The 15,708-nt window shown below is 29.0% G+C and overlaps 1 protein-coding gene across 1 annotated transcript in view; it reads left to right on the forward strand.

Moving 5' to 3' along the window:
- The first annotated feature begins 10,644 nt into the window (after nucleotides 1-10,644).
- The window catches only part of Pkn (serine/threonine-protein kinase N), a 75,734-nt gene continuing 70,670 nt past the window's right edge, over nucleotides 10,645-15,708 (forward strand). Inside the window, exon 1 of the mRNA XM_067284183.1 lies at nucleotides 10,645-10,839. The gene's annotated coding sequence lies outside the window, so the exon portion shown is untranslated. The remainder of the gene's footprint in view (nucleotides 10,840-15,708) is intronic.

The following is a 15,708-nucleotide window of genomic DNA, read 5'->3' on the forward strand; positions in this document are numbered from 1 at the left end:
TTTATATTTAATATCTCTGTGCAGTTTTATATTATAATATTTTCTTTTAAAAGAAAGCTCTTCAACAGTGATCATTTGTATAATATGTTTTTATAAATTTGAAAATATTCAGATTTTATTTGTATATTGTCCTTGGGACAAGACACAATTTTTATTATTATTTAAGGTTTTTAATACACTACTTTTGTGTATAATTTTTAAAAATAAATTTTGTTTTATAAATACTAAAAAAACGTTTTATATTGAATCTAGTGATTAAGACATAATACGTAATTAAAGTGTTAATGCTTTGATCTATATGTAATCCTGAGCAAAATTTATTGTCTATTTTTAGATAACACAACAAATTAATTAGATTTTATGTATAAAATATTTCCTCAATCAGGCAAGTTCACATAAAAGTGAGAATTTTAATAGTTCTTTTAATCATTAAAAGAACTATTAAAATTATAATCACTTAATTATTCATTAAATATAATAAAATATAAGGTATTTTTATTTTAGTTACATTTTTCATCTTCTAAACAGTTTGTCAAATTTTTAAAAGATTTTCCAAATTATCTACTCTCTTTGAATTTCTCAAAAAACCTCTACTTTCTCATAGAAAGTCATGCTTAATGGGGAAATTCAAGTGTTATTACTGTACAGAATACAGAAAGTAATTTCTAGTCTTATTTAGCAACAATTAGAAACTGTTTAGACTTTTAGTAATATTGTTACAAATGAAATTTATATGTGTTTTCTATTCATATATTGAATGTCTGTGAAGCAGTGCTAACTTGCTGTGACAACACGAAATCTGCAAGTTCTTGAAAACATTTTCACAACACTTACATTTAGCAAAATTTATTTTTAAATTTTAATTCAAAGTTTTTTAAAGGTTTTCAAAGGTTTTTAAAAGGTTGAATGTGAATTATTTGCTCACACCAGTACAGAAGTCGAACCTTTAAATTTTAAATTTTATTTTATGCATAATTGCACCTGTAATAGAATTTTTTTTTTTAATTTAAAATAAAATATGTGAAGCTCTGGACAGGTCCGGACTTCACTGAAATTCGCGTTAAAATAATTTATTTTGAAGGACAAAATTATCTTTTTTAGAGGAAAAAAATAGAAGTTAGAAATAGTTTTTCTTAATGAAAACGACACGAACTTTTAAACAATACAACAGTGGAAAAACGAAGATCAACTATCTCCGGATGGAGATCAACTTCGATTTTGACCTCTCCCGCGCCCCCGAAAGGTTTCGAATTGTCACCAAGTGACGAGGAGAGACCAATCGGAGGAAATCGGATAAAACCTGAAAATTCAAGGACGCGGGGGTTTCTTCTTCCGAAAGTTCCAAGTGACGGATCTATTGTGTGTGTCTCGTGCCCGTCTCTGTCTCCCGACCTCAGATCAACATATTTTCATCAACGGAAGTCGACCGGATTCGTTGAGACGTCGAGAGAACTGGCCATTCGCGACCAGGGACACTCCTTCAAAATGGGACTATCTTGGAAAGGAGAGGAAGACCCAGAGGCCGCTGCCGACGTAGAACTTCCAAGATCGCGAAAATCTTGTAAGCTTCTTTCGTGTCAAATAAACGGTTTCTTGTAACCGTAGGGTCTGTCTCAGTGCCGATCGCCCACATACGACCCTTCGCGACCGCTCGACCCTCTTGACATTTTTGCACCCTGTCAGCAATCCTACGAATATATTCAAAGTAGAAATGTGATGTCCACTAGGCTTGAATAAAAAGTATAGCAGCATCTGTTTTTAGAAGATATTTCAATTAGATATTTAGAGTTCTTCATAATATATATTTTAATAACTTTTAAAAATGTTTATATTATTTTTAACAATATATAATTAATGTCAAGGAAAAAAAATGGAAAAGGTTGTATACTCCAGATGGTACTTCAACAGTATACAGTTTACACTTTAAATCTGATGTTTATGATACTTTAAGTCTAAAAAAACAAAATCTGAAGCAGTCCCAACAGTCCTTCACTGTCCTAGAAAGTAGTTTTGAACAATTTCAATTTAAAACAATCTCAAAAATTATTGATTCTTTGTCAGCTGTTTGTTCGCATGATAAGTGATTTTTCTAGAGTTGGAAAAAAATCGATTTAAATCTAATCAGGATCCCACTACAATCGACTGAGCTTTACTGTATGTGTTTGAAGAATGAAGTTCGAATTATTTATGAAAAATCAGAACAATCCTGATTACATTTGAATATTGATTGCAATTTACAGACTTCACTCATTTCATTAATCCAATTGTGAATGAAATGGGCAAATTGGTGCAAAGGATAGTCCATTAAGAACAAAGTCAGGAAGAAAACTCCAATTTAACATAAGGTATTATATTTGAATACAGTAGAGCGTCGATAAGTGGAACTTCGGTAAGTGGAATGGCCGGAAAGTGGAACGATTTTCAGTCGGACTGTGTCGTGCTGAATCGAATGTTTTTGATACTAAATTTACTTCTAAAGTATAATTTTCATGTTTTTTATATTCTTTAATATATTTATTTTGTTTGTACAAAATGCAGAAATAATTTTTAACGATACGATAGCCTCGATGATTATTATAAAAATTTTCGTTAGGCTTAAAATCGACGAAAATTCAACACGAAGCGACACGCAACGGAGAAAAATTCAACAGGAAGCGATACGCAACGGAGAAAAATTTGAACATCGGACAGGTTAATGTATTTTTTCGTACAAAGTCGGAAACTGGAACAAATCATTAATTGGAAGGACCCCAGTCCCCAATTGGTTCCACTTATCGACGCTATACTGTATATATTTTTTACATTTATTGTAAATTCAGATACGTGTCTACACTAAAATAATTTTTATAGCTGTCGTATTACTTAGCTTATGATTGTGGGTTTTGTTAGTGCTGTAATAATCAAATAGGCTATTGCTTTCTTGGATCTTTTATATAAGAGAACATTCTGCGTTTTTTTTTTTTTTTTCTAAGGACATCTTTATTCTATCAATAGAAATGCATTTCATCATCAGTCTGTTTTTGGTTAACGTTAAAGTTCGGAAAAAATACATTTAAATCGGCATTATTAATTTATAATTTCTGAATAAGTTTGAAATAAAACGAAGCCGTAAAATACTGCGTTCTGCCAAGAGTAGCAGCCTGAGAGAATTTTCTTCGGTGAAATGACCCTTATTTAGGTGTTGTAGGAGCTTCTTGGGAGGATTTTCTGTGGAAAAGTGGTGTTAAACGTCCGAAGAAAACTCCACGTGGTCAGCTGGTTGGTGTTATCAACTACCAGTGTTTACTGGTGTTATCCACTTTGTTTTTGGTAGGCTAAACTGAGAGATGATAGTAGGAAAATAATAAGAAATTTTAAAATAATTATAAATTTATTTTTTGTATAAAAGTATTAAAAATTGAATTAAATTTTTAATTTCCAACAACGTCGTGAAATTATCATGTAATGCAAACAAGAAAACAGGAAAGATTCATATCATACGAGTGTCATATTCAATATTTGAAATTGAATACGTTATATTTCTTAAAGAATTTAAAATGCTGAGATATAACTTAATATTGTTCATAATTATAGTTCTAATTTTTAACACAGGTGAACCAACAAAAGAATAAAATAAATATTTATTAGGAATATTGTAGTATTAAATATTAAATAAATTCATGTAAATCTTGAAGATATGTCATTTAAACGAGGGAAACGTGCTGAGTAAAGTTATTTTTTATTCATTCAAATGTCATTAAAGTTTGAATTGATTTTCCTAATTATCTTACTTAAACATTATGAGTAGACCTACTACATTTATTCAATCTAATTGGCGTAACTCGTCAGTATTAACTATGCACTATGTAGCGGAAAGATGACATATTAACACTCAATTGTCCTTGTAACCGTTTAAACATGTAGAGAGAACTTAATTTAATTCGTGAAAAAATCAAGAATTGTCTTTGTATTTTTTAGTATTTTAAATACATGTTTAACAAATATTTATTTATTAAATAATTATTTAATAAGCTCAATTTTCTGAGCTCATAATTGATACGAATTCCTTAAAAACACATTTTTATGTTAATGAAGGTAATGAAGTTATATTTAATTATATTTAAATTTTTTTCTACGTAATTAACTGAATAAATTTTCTTTCATTAACTGAATCGGGCATTTATATTTTATAATTGCATCTCATCAATGATAAAATATAAATATTTATTACAGAAGCATTAATATGATTCTGTTTGCCTTGAAATTTTTCTCATTTGATTACGTAATTATTTAAGAAATGAATATCAATACAAATGACAGTCTGCGATTTTATTTTAAAATTTAGGCAATCATGCATAAATTAAGTGATTTTTTCCTTCAATGATTTGAAATTCAACAGAGTAAAAACTGAGTCTTTCTCCATATAAACGTAAAACAATTTCCTATATTACAAATAATTATATTTATTTTATAGTATTTACATAAAGATAAATTAAATACAAGAAATTATTTCTTTTTATAAATACATAAATTTTATATTTGTTATTTTGTACCATTATTGCTTTGCAGGGTTGTCCAGAGAGGAGAGAACTGGGGATTTTTCTTGGACCCGGGGAAAAACTTAGGGGCTCCTAGTGGTTTCTATTACCTCTATAAATTAATGTTATTTTTCTCCGAGCCCGAGGAAAAAATTCTGTTTTACCCCCGATTACCGTGAATAACAATCATAGATATCAGTCGGAAAAATCAGCCTCCGCGCCCAATGATAAATGTTTAAATACGGTCCTAAACAGAAATAAATTATATAATAAGACGAATTACCAAACTAAAACTTATAGCTTTATTCTAAGAAGATACAGTTTAGGGACTCGCGAGCTAAAATGCGTTATTATTTAATGAAGGAGAAAGGCCTTATATTTTATAACTGAGGGCCATAAATCTAAACGCGATCCTGATATCACTATTGTCTTTTTCACTTGTTTTTATTAACGTCATTTTTTAAAACAATAATTATAAACTTAGACATTTTTATTTTTTGTAACGAATTCGGGTCATTAAATCATAAATGTTTGGTTTTTAAATGTAACTTCCAAATATACCAGTATATAATATACAGACTATATAACATATATACACATACATCATTACTAACTTATATTAAATTTCTTACTTCATTAATTAAACAATAGAAAAGAATGGTAGTAAGGATTGGTCTTGAGTTTGCACTTCACTACGAACTGCCACGTGCAGTTTTTCGGCTGTTCTCCACGTGTCTAACACCTAAATAGGAATCAATTCATCATAGAAAGTTCTCTCGGGAGGCATCTCTCCCTTGGCAGATCGCCACCTTTTACGTTGCCTTACCTCAACCTTATCTCAACCACCTTTGCGTAGTCGTATTCCAGGAAACCAAATCTGATTCAGGTTTCTTTTTCTAATATACAAGTAATTCATGCCGAATTTCAATTCCTATTATTCATCCTTGGTGATCGTTAAAAAACAAATTCATAGTATGTAGTATTTTATATTTGTGAAGCTTCAGAAAAATTGAATTCTGTTCAGTTACATGAAAATCGATCACCAAGAATTGCTGATTTCAAAAATTGATATATTCCATTCTAACTGTGTCAATCTTAAAAATTCACTTTTTCGTTTAGAATTGATCTCTTCTTCCATATTAAAAAAAAAAGATTTAATCTCCATTTATTCTATATATTTACTATGAATCCAATATTTAAATAGGAGTAAATTATCCGGACCACTCTTAACTTTGTAAATGAGTAAATGAAGAAAAATCAAATACAGTATAGGAAAACTGTTTAAATGTGATAAACACAAAAATTTTGTAATTATTTTGGTGTTACCTCTGATGGTGTAACATTACTAGTGGATTCTTTCCTTTACGCTCACGCTCACGATATTTTATTTTTGCTCTTGCTTCTGCTCACCACGGTAATGCAGTCACCATGGTAATATCACCATGGTTTAATTTATCCGTATCGTCCCATGTCATATATAATATATTCAATATGTACTGTATTGTACATAAAAATAAAAAGAAATATATAAACTTGCTTCAATCTCACGTCAGTCCAATCAGTTACAAAAATCATCTTCCCCATATACCTGTAGTTTTGGTGATTTTGATAAATTTTTTCATTCATTAAAGTATATTCAATTTATTGCATACTTTTTTTTAAAAAAAAACTCTTTCTGCCCTGTGGGTACTAAGAGGTCTCTTTTTAGCAAGCCCATTATAGATTCTGCGGCCTGGTGGTGAGGGACGGAGCCCGACATATCCCGACGGACCGCCTCCGAAAAATTCCTGAGGATTTTGACCCGTTTGGATTCGATCTTGGGTCCTCCCAGAGCAGTAGGCTGCCACCTTGACCGCTCGGTCCGAAAATCACTTTTGCGATAAAAAATTCACTTAAAGTTGTAGCAAGATACTACATGTAAGATGACGTAAAAGATACGTAAGATAAAAAATAAACGTATAACTTCTGCTTTTTAGAGAACTTTTTTAAACAGAACCTTGCTACAACTTTAATAGAAGTTTTTCGCAAATGAAAGGTTTTCGGACACTCTTTGACCAGACATTTTCCCTCGTTTTTATGTTTTAATCCATAGAATACGCCTGCCAACTTTGACTATATATTTTACATGCATCATCACATATACCCCTGTAAAAACGCATAGAAATGTACAGATATGTATTTTGTCTGTTCAAAAAGAATTAAATATTAATAAATTTAATTTTTATATACCGGTATTTGTCAGGATCAAAGACCGAAATCGCTCATTGAGCGAAAAAAAGACCACAAAGCGAAATTCGTGTCGTGGTCTTCATGATATTTGATCACGACGCGTGACCACGACGCGTTGTGATGATTAAGAAAAGCCATAACGCGTTCTGAACGTTAGCTGATGCAACCACGATACGAAGGATAGGTTTTTTTTTTTTTTTTTTTTTTAACTCTTTTCGCCCTGTGGGCACTAAGAGGGCCTCTTTTAGTAGGCCCATTATGGGTTCGGCCAGGCCCACAATGGGGCGACCGGGTGTTGAGGGACGAGGCCCGACATATCCGAACGGACCACCCCCGAAAAATTCCTGGGGATGTTTCGACCCGTTCGGATTCGATCCCGGGTCCCCCAGAGCGGTAGGCTGCCACCTTGACCGCTTGGCCATCCGGCCGCACGAAGGATAGGTTGTAACTTGTCAACGGGCGCATTGCAAACACTTGCGGAGTTTGTATTGTGTTTATTCTTGACCAGTGCTATTGTTTCTAGAGTAATTATCCTTTTCTAGAATAATTTCAAACTCTCAGAGTAATGTTTCGGGTAGTCTTATATTTAGGGTAAATCAAGGTTAAAACTACCCTGTGTTCCGATGCTATTACTCATCACGCCACAAGTTTCGTTGGAAAAAGTGTTAGCCTAAAAACATTCTGTTTTTCTCTCTAACTGGAGGGTTTTTAGGATAGGACAACAGAGGCTAAAGAAATAATGCAGATTGATGCTAGGTACATGGGTGTACACTGTACAGTGATACCTCGGTTTTCGTCGATAATCCGTTCGAAAACAATCGGCGAAAATAACTCTGCAACATTCTCGATTCTCATAAAAAAATAAAACTGATTTAGTAATAAAAGTTCCTGACAAAGTAATTATTTTTAGTAAATTAGTTGTTAGAAAACGTTGACATCTAGAGCACCGTAAAAGATTTTCATGAATGATTAAATGTTAAAAAGTAACCAAATTACATTTCTGTGTGTGATAAATAATCTTGTTATTAAATTATATAAGATGATTGACGATAAATAAATCATAATGAAAAAGAAAGTTTTATTTTCTTATAATCACCTCGTTATTAGTTAACATCCAGAACGTGTGGTGGCTTTTAACCATAATAAATCTGTCGCACAGTGGTTTTTAACTTTAGCAGCTGATTTTTATTTCATCTTGTATAGTATATCAAGCACCTACAGGTATATGTAGTTAGACCTTTAGCACTTTTTAGCAAAACAAACAAATGTGTATTTTTCTCCATACATTTTATTTCTTTGAAATTTTTTTAAGTATGAAAACTAAATTTCTAGGAAAACTTATAGAACTAATGTTGTTCAGAAATAAAAATTGTAAATCAAAATGTTTCGAGGCTACAATCCATATTTTAAAGTTACAAACCACTGTGCGTTGTATGATCCTGTATCGTGGTTGCATCAGCTAACGTTCAGAACGCGTTGTGGCTTTTCTTAATCACCACAACGCGTCGTGGTCAAATACCATGAAAGCCAAGGTGTATGTAAGAAGGTCAGGACACGCGTACTGGAGCCGCCATTTTGGGACTTTTTGAGTCGCATGTTTAAAACAAACTTGTACGAGCAGTCAGTTTTATACGCATTAATTTAACTAAAATTGCATAAATTAGTTTAATTAATGTCATATAAAACTGACTGCTCGTACAAGTTTTTTTTTTAAACACGCGACTCAAAAAGTCCCAAAATGGCGGTTCCAGTACGCGTGTCTTGACCTTCTTATATAGACCATGATGAAAGCCACGATACGAATTTTACTTTGTGGTCATTTTGAGTTAGCCATAATGCGTTCTAGTCGTTCTTTGCGCTCAATGAGTGATTTCGGTCTTTGAGCCTAACATATTCAATATAATATAAAAGTTAATTTAATATTACTAAAGTGAGAAACAAATTTCCGTTATCTTTAATATACTAAAAATCAAAGGCCTAACCGATAATTTTGAATAAATTAATTAAATATTGATCTGAAATTAGAATGTATGAGATATTTCATCGAACAAAGAAACTTTAATTAAGGTGAAAGAAGGAGAGCGAGAGAGAGAGAGGGGGGGAGGAGAAAGTACAAATTGAATAGCTACAGAAGAGTTCTTAACTTCGCACGCGGTGATAAAACAACTGAATCTAGCTATAACATTCCGAATCTTTATGATTTTTTAAGAATAAATCAGTTTAGAAAATAAATTCTAGAATACTATCAAACTCGAGTTGAATTACAACAAACTACTTCAAACAACCTTTAATCTGCAGTTAAATTATTTACTTAATCTAACGTTTTCGGTTAGCTTTACTAATCGACGGCCGGATGGCCGAGCGGTAAAGGTGGCAGCCTACCGCTCTGGGGGACCCGGGATCGAATCCGAACGGGTCGAATAATCCCCAGGAATTTTTCGGGGGGTGGTCCGTTCGGATATGTCGGGCCCCGTCCCTCACCACCCGGTCGCCCCATTGTGGGCCTGGCCGAACCCATAATGGGCTTACTAAAAGAGGCCCTCTTAGTGCCCACAGGGCGGAAAGAGTTAAAAAAAAAAAAAAAAAAGCTTTACTAATCCTCTTCAGGATCGACAAAAGAACCGTTATTTCGAAAACATTAGATTAAGTAAATAATTTAACTGCAGATTAAAGGTTGTTTGAAGTAGTTTGTTGTGATTATAATAATGCAGTTTATATGGTAACTCGAGTTGAATCAGTTTTTAATCTTGACGTTCGAAGTGTTAAAGGCATCAGCTATCCTTCAGCAGATTCTGATTCATGCCAATATCGGAATTCCAGAATACAGTTTTTACGTGTGGTTTGATCGGGATATGTTGACTCCATTTATCACCAGCTGATGGCCACCATTATGCATCTGGCAAATTTATGATAAGCATGAAAGAGATCCTTTTGGTATCCATAGTAAAAAAGAAATTTTAAAAATTCGATCTTACCGTGAGTTTTCTTACGACTATTTTTCAGTTATTTTTCTATTCATTTCAAAATTAAAACGTCCAACTGTAAAGTTTCTTTTCTAGTTATTCCTGTTTCTTTCCCATGATTAAAGGAAACGATAAGCAGTAGATTATTCTAAATATCTATTATTTAATTTAATAAAAATAATGAAGTAATTTTTTAAAAAAATTATTTAAAAATGATTAAAATATAGAACAAAAGCATTCTCTAACTTATTTTATTTAAATAATGAACTAATTATTTTACTTATTAGAAATATTTCGAATACACATGTAAAGTTTTTCATTGCCAATAATGCATATCTAATTAATTGCAACAGTAAAAATAATGAAGCTATTTAAATACTATTACGCTAACTAGAACATTAATACCATTAAAAGGAAATACGTGTACTTAATTCAAAAATATTGTTAAATTAGAAAATGTTTACTTAATTGTCACAAAATAATATACGCTTTTGCAATGTTAAAAAGAAACAATTAGCCGGAAATTTTTGCATTTTCGGAAGTAAAAAAAAAAAAATATGTATACATATAAAAAAGAAGGTGAAACTTGATACAACACTTATCAAGTCTTTAAGTTATTTTTAGATTTTTTACATCTTTCTCCTGTTTTTCCTCTCTCATCTTTAACAGAATGAGAAAACATAAAACTAGAATGCTTTATACATCTGTACATATATAAATTTATTATTTATAAAATAATTTCCTCAGGAAATAAATAGCACAATAAATTCTAACTCTATAAATTAAATTAGAAAAATAAATTTTTTTTTATTATCAGTTATAATACATTACGTCAGATCCGTTCCGTTCTTTTTTTCAAGGTAATGTATTACTATTTCGTTTCCTCATCGCCTTTTCTGACGTATAACGTATACTGAATCGATCGTGGTACGTAATTGGTCGTAGAGTATCACGTGCTACTAATGATGGCGACTCCGAAGACGGCTTCTTCACATTAGAGAAGAAAGTTTTTAATAAATCAATCATGGTGCCAACTAATATAGTTTACGAATAATTAAAATAATTATAAAGGATTATATAATCGTATGAAATTAGTAATTGGGTGTTAATTAAAGTTTTTTAATTCAGTTGTGAGTATATATATATTATTATATTTTTTTATATAGATTATCAAAAGAATGACAGACTAAGCCTAATATTAGGGTTATATTATTAAAATCTATATAATAATTTAATATTATTATAATTTAATTTTTAAATATTTATTGTTTATTTATTTGCAAACGATTTTCATTGGCTCTTTACTCTGATTTTTAATTATTGCATGACACTATCATGTGTGTGACGTTGTTATTGTAACTAATACACATAAGATTTCTAGTAGAAGTTACTTTTAGGTAATTATGTGTATATTTGTATATAGACAATTTACCTAAAAGTTACCTTTGCTAGATATTTGAATTTATCATTAAAATAGCTGGTCACAGAACGTTAATCTATAAATATTATAATAAAATAATGGTAAAAATTGAAAGATAAATAGATTATTAAGCGTTTTAAATGAAATTTATAGTAAAAAATTTTAAAAACAATGTCTTATATACATTAATGTAATTACATGGCTAATTCAGTTTCAGTTTTGTACCCAGGAAAATTATATCTATTTGAATTCGGGTTACCGGTAACAATTTAGTAGTTAAATTGTGTATACAAATAAAATAAATGATTGGTTTAAAAGTTAATAATTATAAAATGTTTTTTTTAGATTTTCTGTTTATTATTGTAATAATTTTTAAATGGAGTGAAAAGGGTTTTTTTATTCTCTTTTATAAATTTTGATTTATCTGGTAAGATGGTATGGAAAAAACAATGTTGTTATAAATGAGAACATGTGTATATTTAACACCTGTTCCTTGATAACGCCTGTGTTGATAATTTATGCATTTGTAATTTGAATTTTAAGTCTAAAATTATAAAAAAAATAGTTAAATATTTAATTTGAAAGATTTAATGTTTCTGAATAGGAAGGTTATTACAAAATTCTGTAGGACTTTTCTGTTGGAAAATTGAATTCTCCATAACATATCCTTTTTTTAATGGTAGACATAAAACAAGTTTTAATTTTTTTTCATGAGATCTTAAATATTTTGTTTGTTCTGTCTTCAAACAAATCACTTTACATAAATCTTTTTTAAAAAAATACAATTAAAAGAAACTAATACTTTTCAGTACTTGTCTAAGATTATATATCAGTGATTTTACTCCTTATATTTTGAGGTACTGTACATTTTAATACATTTTATTGAACAAATTCGATTTTTAACTTACCATTAACAAATTATTAATATTTTAATGTCATATGTACAGTACATATTTGATATAAGAGTAAATTACTTAACAAGCTACTTCAAAATTGCAGATTCTTTTTTAATTCTACATATATTGATTTTATAATGATATATGAAACTATTATGTCATGAAGATATATTGGATTGTTTAAAAAATTTATTAATGTAACATTTATTGTATGCTTGATAAAGTGATAAATCAGTTGAATTTCAATGGAAAAGAGAGTTGAGTTTGTTTATATTCTTGTTTCAAATATTACTAAATAAGTTAATATTCAAAATTCTTAGATTTTTTTTAAAGGGTTTTAAGTAACAATTAAATTGATGAAAATATTTTATATGTAAAATCTTTGTTTTTTAAAATCACTTACTAATAAGCAAAAAAAACAAAATTGTCATTTTCAGGTTTTTAAAATATATTTAACTACTATTCATTTTTAATCACTACAGTATAAAAAATGTATAATATAAAGTATATCGTTTTCTTACTGGATGATATTCTTAGATACATTGTTATGAAATACTTTGGTTTTTAGATTACAAACAATTTATTTAGATATAAATTATTTGATTTCACCAGATTCAAAGTCTATTTTTAGTTTTGTCATAAATTACACTTCACATTCAGTTAAATCAATAAAAATAATTTTTTGTTTATTTAGTTTTTTTTTCTATTAATAGTACATATAATAAGATATATTTTCAATTTACTTTCTGAAAATAACCATAAACAATTTTAATCATTTAATTCATGTAATCTTTGCAAATTTTTTAGATTATGAAAAATTAAAACATTTTTAACTTTTGACAAATATATTACAGTAATTACAAAGCATTATTTGTTTTACTAGTGAGAAATTGGAAGTATGATATTTTTTATAGACTTGTGTTTAATTAAGCAGGTTTATGAAGATACAAAGGTTTCTTGAAAATAATAAATAAACGAAAAATAATTAAAATTGGTTACAGCTAATTATTATTTTATTCGTATTATGAAATAAAATTACAAAAAAAACTAAATAATTTTTATTTATTATTTTTGATTATTTTTGTGTTTTTTTTTTCATATAATTTAAAGCAAGTATATTTTCCATTCATAAGTCTTTCTTTTTCTTTCCTTTTTTGTTGATTATTATATATTGGACATATAATAATTTTAATCCATCTCATTATGTAGCTTATATTGTGCTGGTATAGCAGTAGAGAAAGAATACTAATTTTTCTTGAAAAATAAAAGCATTTCAAGACTCAGAAGTTGAATAAGATGATTTTTCCATTTGAAAATTAAACGATTTTAACAGCTTTCTCTTTCTTATGTTCTTCATTATCTAGCTTTAGAAATATAGTAGCTCCTCATTATATCACTCATTTGGATATATTAGGCTTTTTTTTCCTTTGTCTCCTAAATATAAAAGCAGTTTAGCCAATAATTTTTAAAAATTTGGTTGTCATTGAATTTCCACTGGCAAAGAAATGTTATCTTATTCCAATCATTGACATTGAAACTACCATTGTATGAAATACAACCCACAAAAAAGAAATTGGCATGGAGATCGAAAATAGACAAATTGAATGGATGGATATGTCGGTTACATTGTACCATCTGTTATAGTGCTTGTTTGGTTTGCCTCTTGACATGTAAAATGAAGGGCTACTGTATTCTTTTTATTATGAGTTAGGTTAACTCTGATTAATTTCATATACACTTAATGTTAAATGATTTTAATGTTCCTAATATATTTTAGTTTAGTTGTTTATCTTTACATAATATGATGAAAAAAATATATAAAAGTTTTTCTAGACAATATATTTTTTAAATTAATAATAATTATAATCTCTTATTTATAATCACAATGTTCTTGATTTAGTTTCTTGTGTATACTCGAGTTATCTTTTTTTTTCCAATAATAATTTTAAAATCTATTTTAATAATTTTATTTTATTTTATTCTAATACATTTTATAACAACACTTTTTATAAAAAAAAGTTTAATTAAATTGACATTAAGTTAAATGAAATAATAATTTAGCTTATAAGTAGTTGATCTTTTTTCAGTCAGAATAGTCTTACACAAACAATATAATATGAATGATTATATTTTTTTATAAACAAAGATTTATTTGTTTGTTAGATATCCATTCACAAGTAAATATAAATTTCAGTACAAATTTTATTTCAAAAGTCTGCCAAATAAAAACAAACAAAATATTTGTATTAAATATAGTAATTCCAGACATATTTAAACTTTTCCAAAATAAATATACAGTTATTCAAATGTAATATATTATAAGAAATTGTTTTCAACTCTGATTTTTAAATGGAATATTTAAACCGTTTAGTTATTTAACTTCAATAATAATTTTCATATTTATTTATTTACTCAGCTTGAATAAACTTTGTTCTGGTCAAAATCCTAAGATGAAAAATGAAACTTTTGAACAGATTTCAAAAAATAAATATAGCAATTTGAATAATTTGTTTCATTTCCTATGCTTTTTTATATCCTTTATTTGGTAATTTTTTAAATTTAATTCAATAAAAATTAAATTAGCTATTAACTCTATTAAAACTAATTATTAGAAATTTAATTTAGTATCTTTTACATAAAAATAATTACTTGTATTTTTCATATTTTTATTTATTTTTGAAAAAATTTATTAACATAAACATATTAAATTAATAAATAAATAAACAAACAAAGCTTATTGGAATTGTTTCTATAAAGTAAAATAACAACCAATAAATACTGGAGGAAAGTAATCGACAACCTGATTACGAGAATGCATAAACGTAAACAGGACCAGCAACAACCCCAAACTGGGCAAAGAAGAAATTTAGTTTTGGATTTTATACCGTTTCTAAGTAAAGTAGTTAAGAAGGTAGCGCGGCATAGGAATCTGCACATAATATACAGGTGTAACTCAACGGTGTACAGTATCTTGAGAAATGATAAGAGAAAAGAAAAGCACAACGACAGAACAGGAGTATATTCTATCCCAATTAGAGATAATCGATTTAACACTGATCTAGTGTATGTCGGCGCTATGATGAGGAGCCTAAAACAGAGAGTACACGAGCATAAGCAGTCAGTGAACAAGAATGTTGATTCTATGGTACTGGCAGCATTTGCGAAAGAGCAAGGGATAACGGTATTTTGGGATAAAGCCTCGATTGTGAGGGCAGCAAGATCAAGACAAGTGGTTAAACACATTGAAAAAATGGAAATACACAGAGCTCATTTAACCACAAACTGCATCAACCATAGAGATGCAGACACGTTAGTGTCAGCCTGGAAATCCTTTGATAACCTAAATTAACGGAGCATTGTTAAAAGGACAGAACATCATTAAAATGCCACTTTTAGTTTATCGTTATATGTAATGTAAATATTTAATGTAATATTTTACGATGTCTAGGTTGATATGTTACTACCTTTTTGTTTTACGTTTGGATTAACGTGCAAGCGCATTACCGACAATTTGCGCGAGCATAATAGAATTTTGTTTAATTTTTCGTAAATTTAGAACTCTTCGTTCTTATTTTCATAATTTTATAATTCTATGTTATTTTTTGTTGTTTAACTGATGATGGCTGCTTAAAGCAGTTGAAAACGTTTTTACATAATTAAAATATTGCTGGAACAGGATAAAA

The sequence above is a fragment of the Centruroides vittatus genome, unplaced genomic scaffold (genome assembly GCF_030686945.1).
Source record: "Centruroides vittatus isolate TY-2023 unplaced genomic scaffold, ASM3068694v2 scaffold_1152, whole genome shotgun sequence".
NCBI classification, from domain to species: domain Eukaryota; kingdom Metazoa; phylum Arthropoda; class Arachnida; order Scorpiones; family Buthidae; genus Centruroides; species Centruroides vittatus.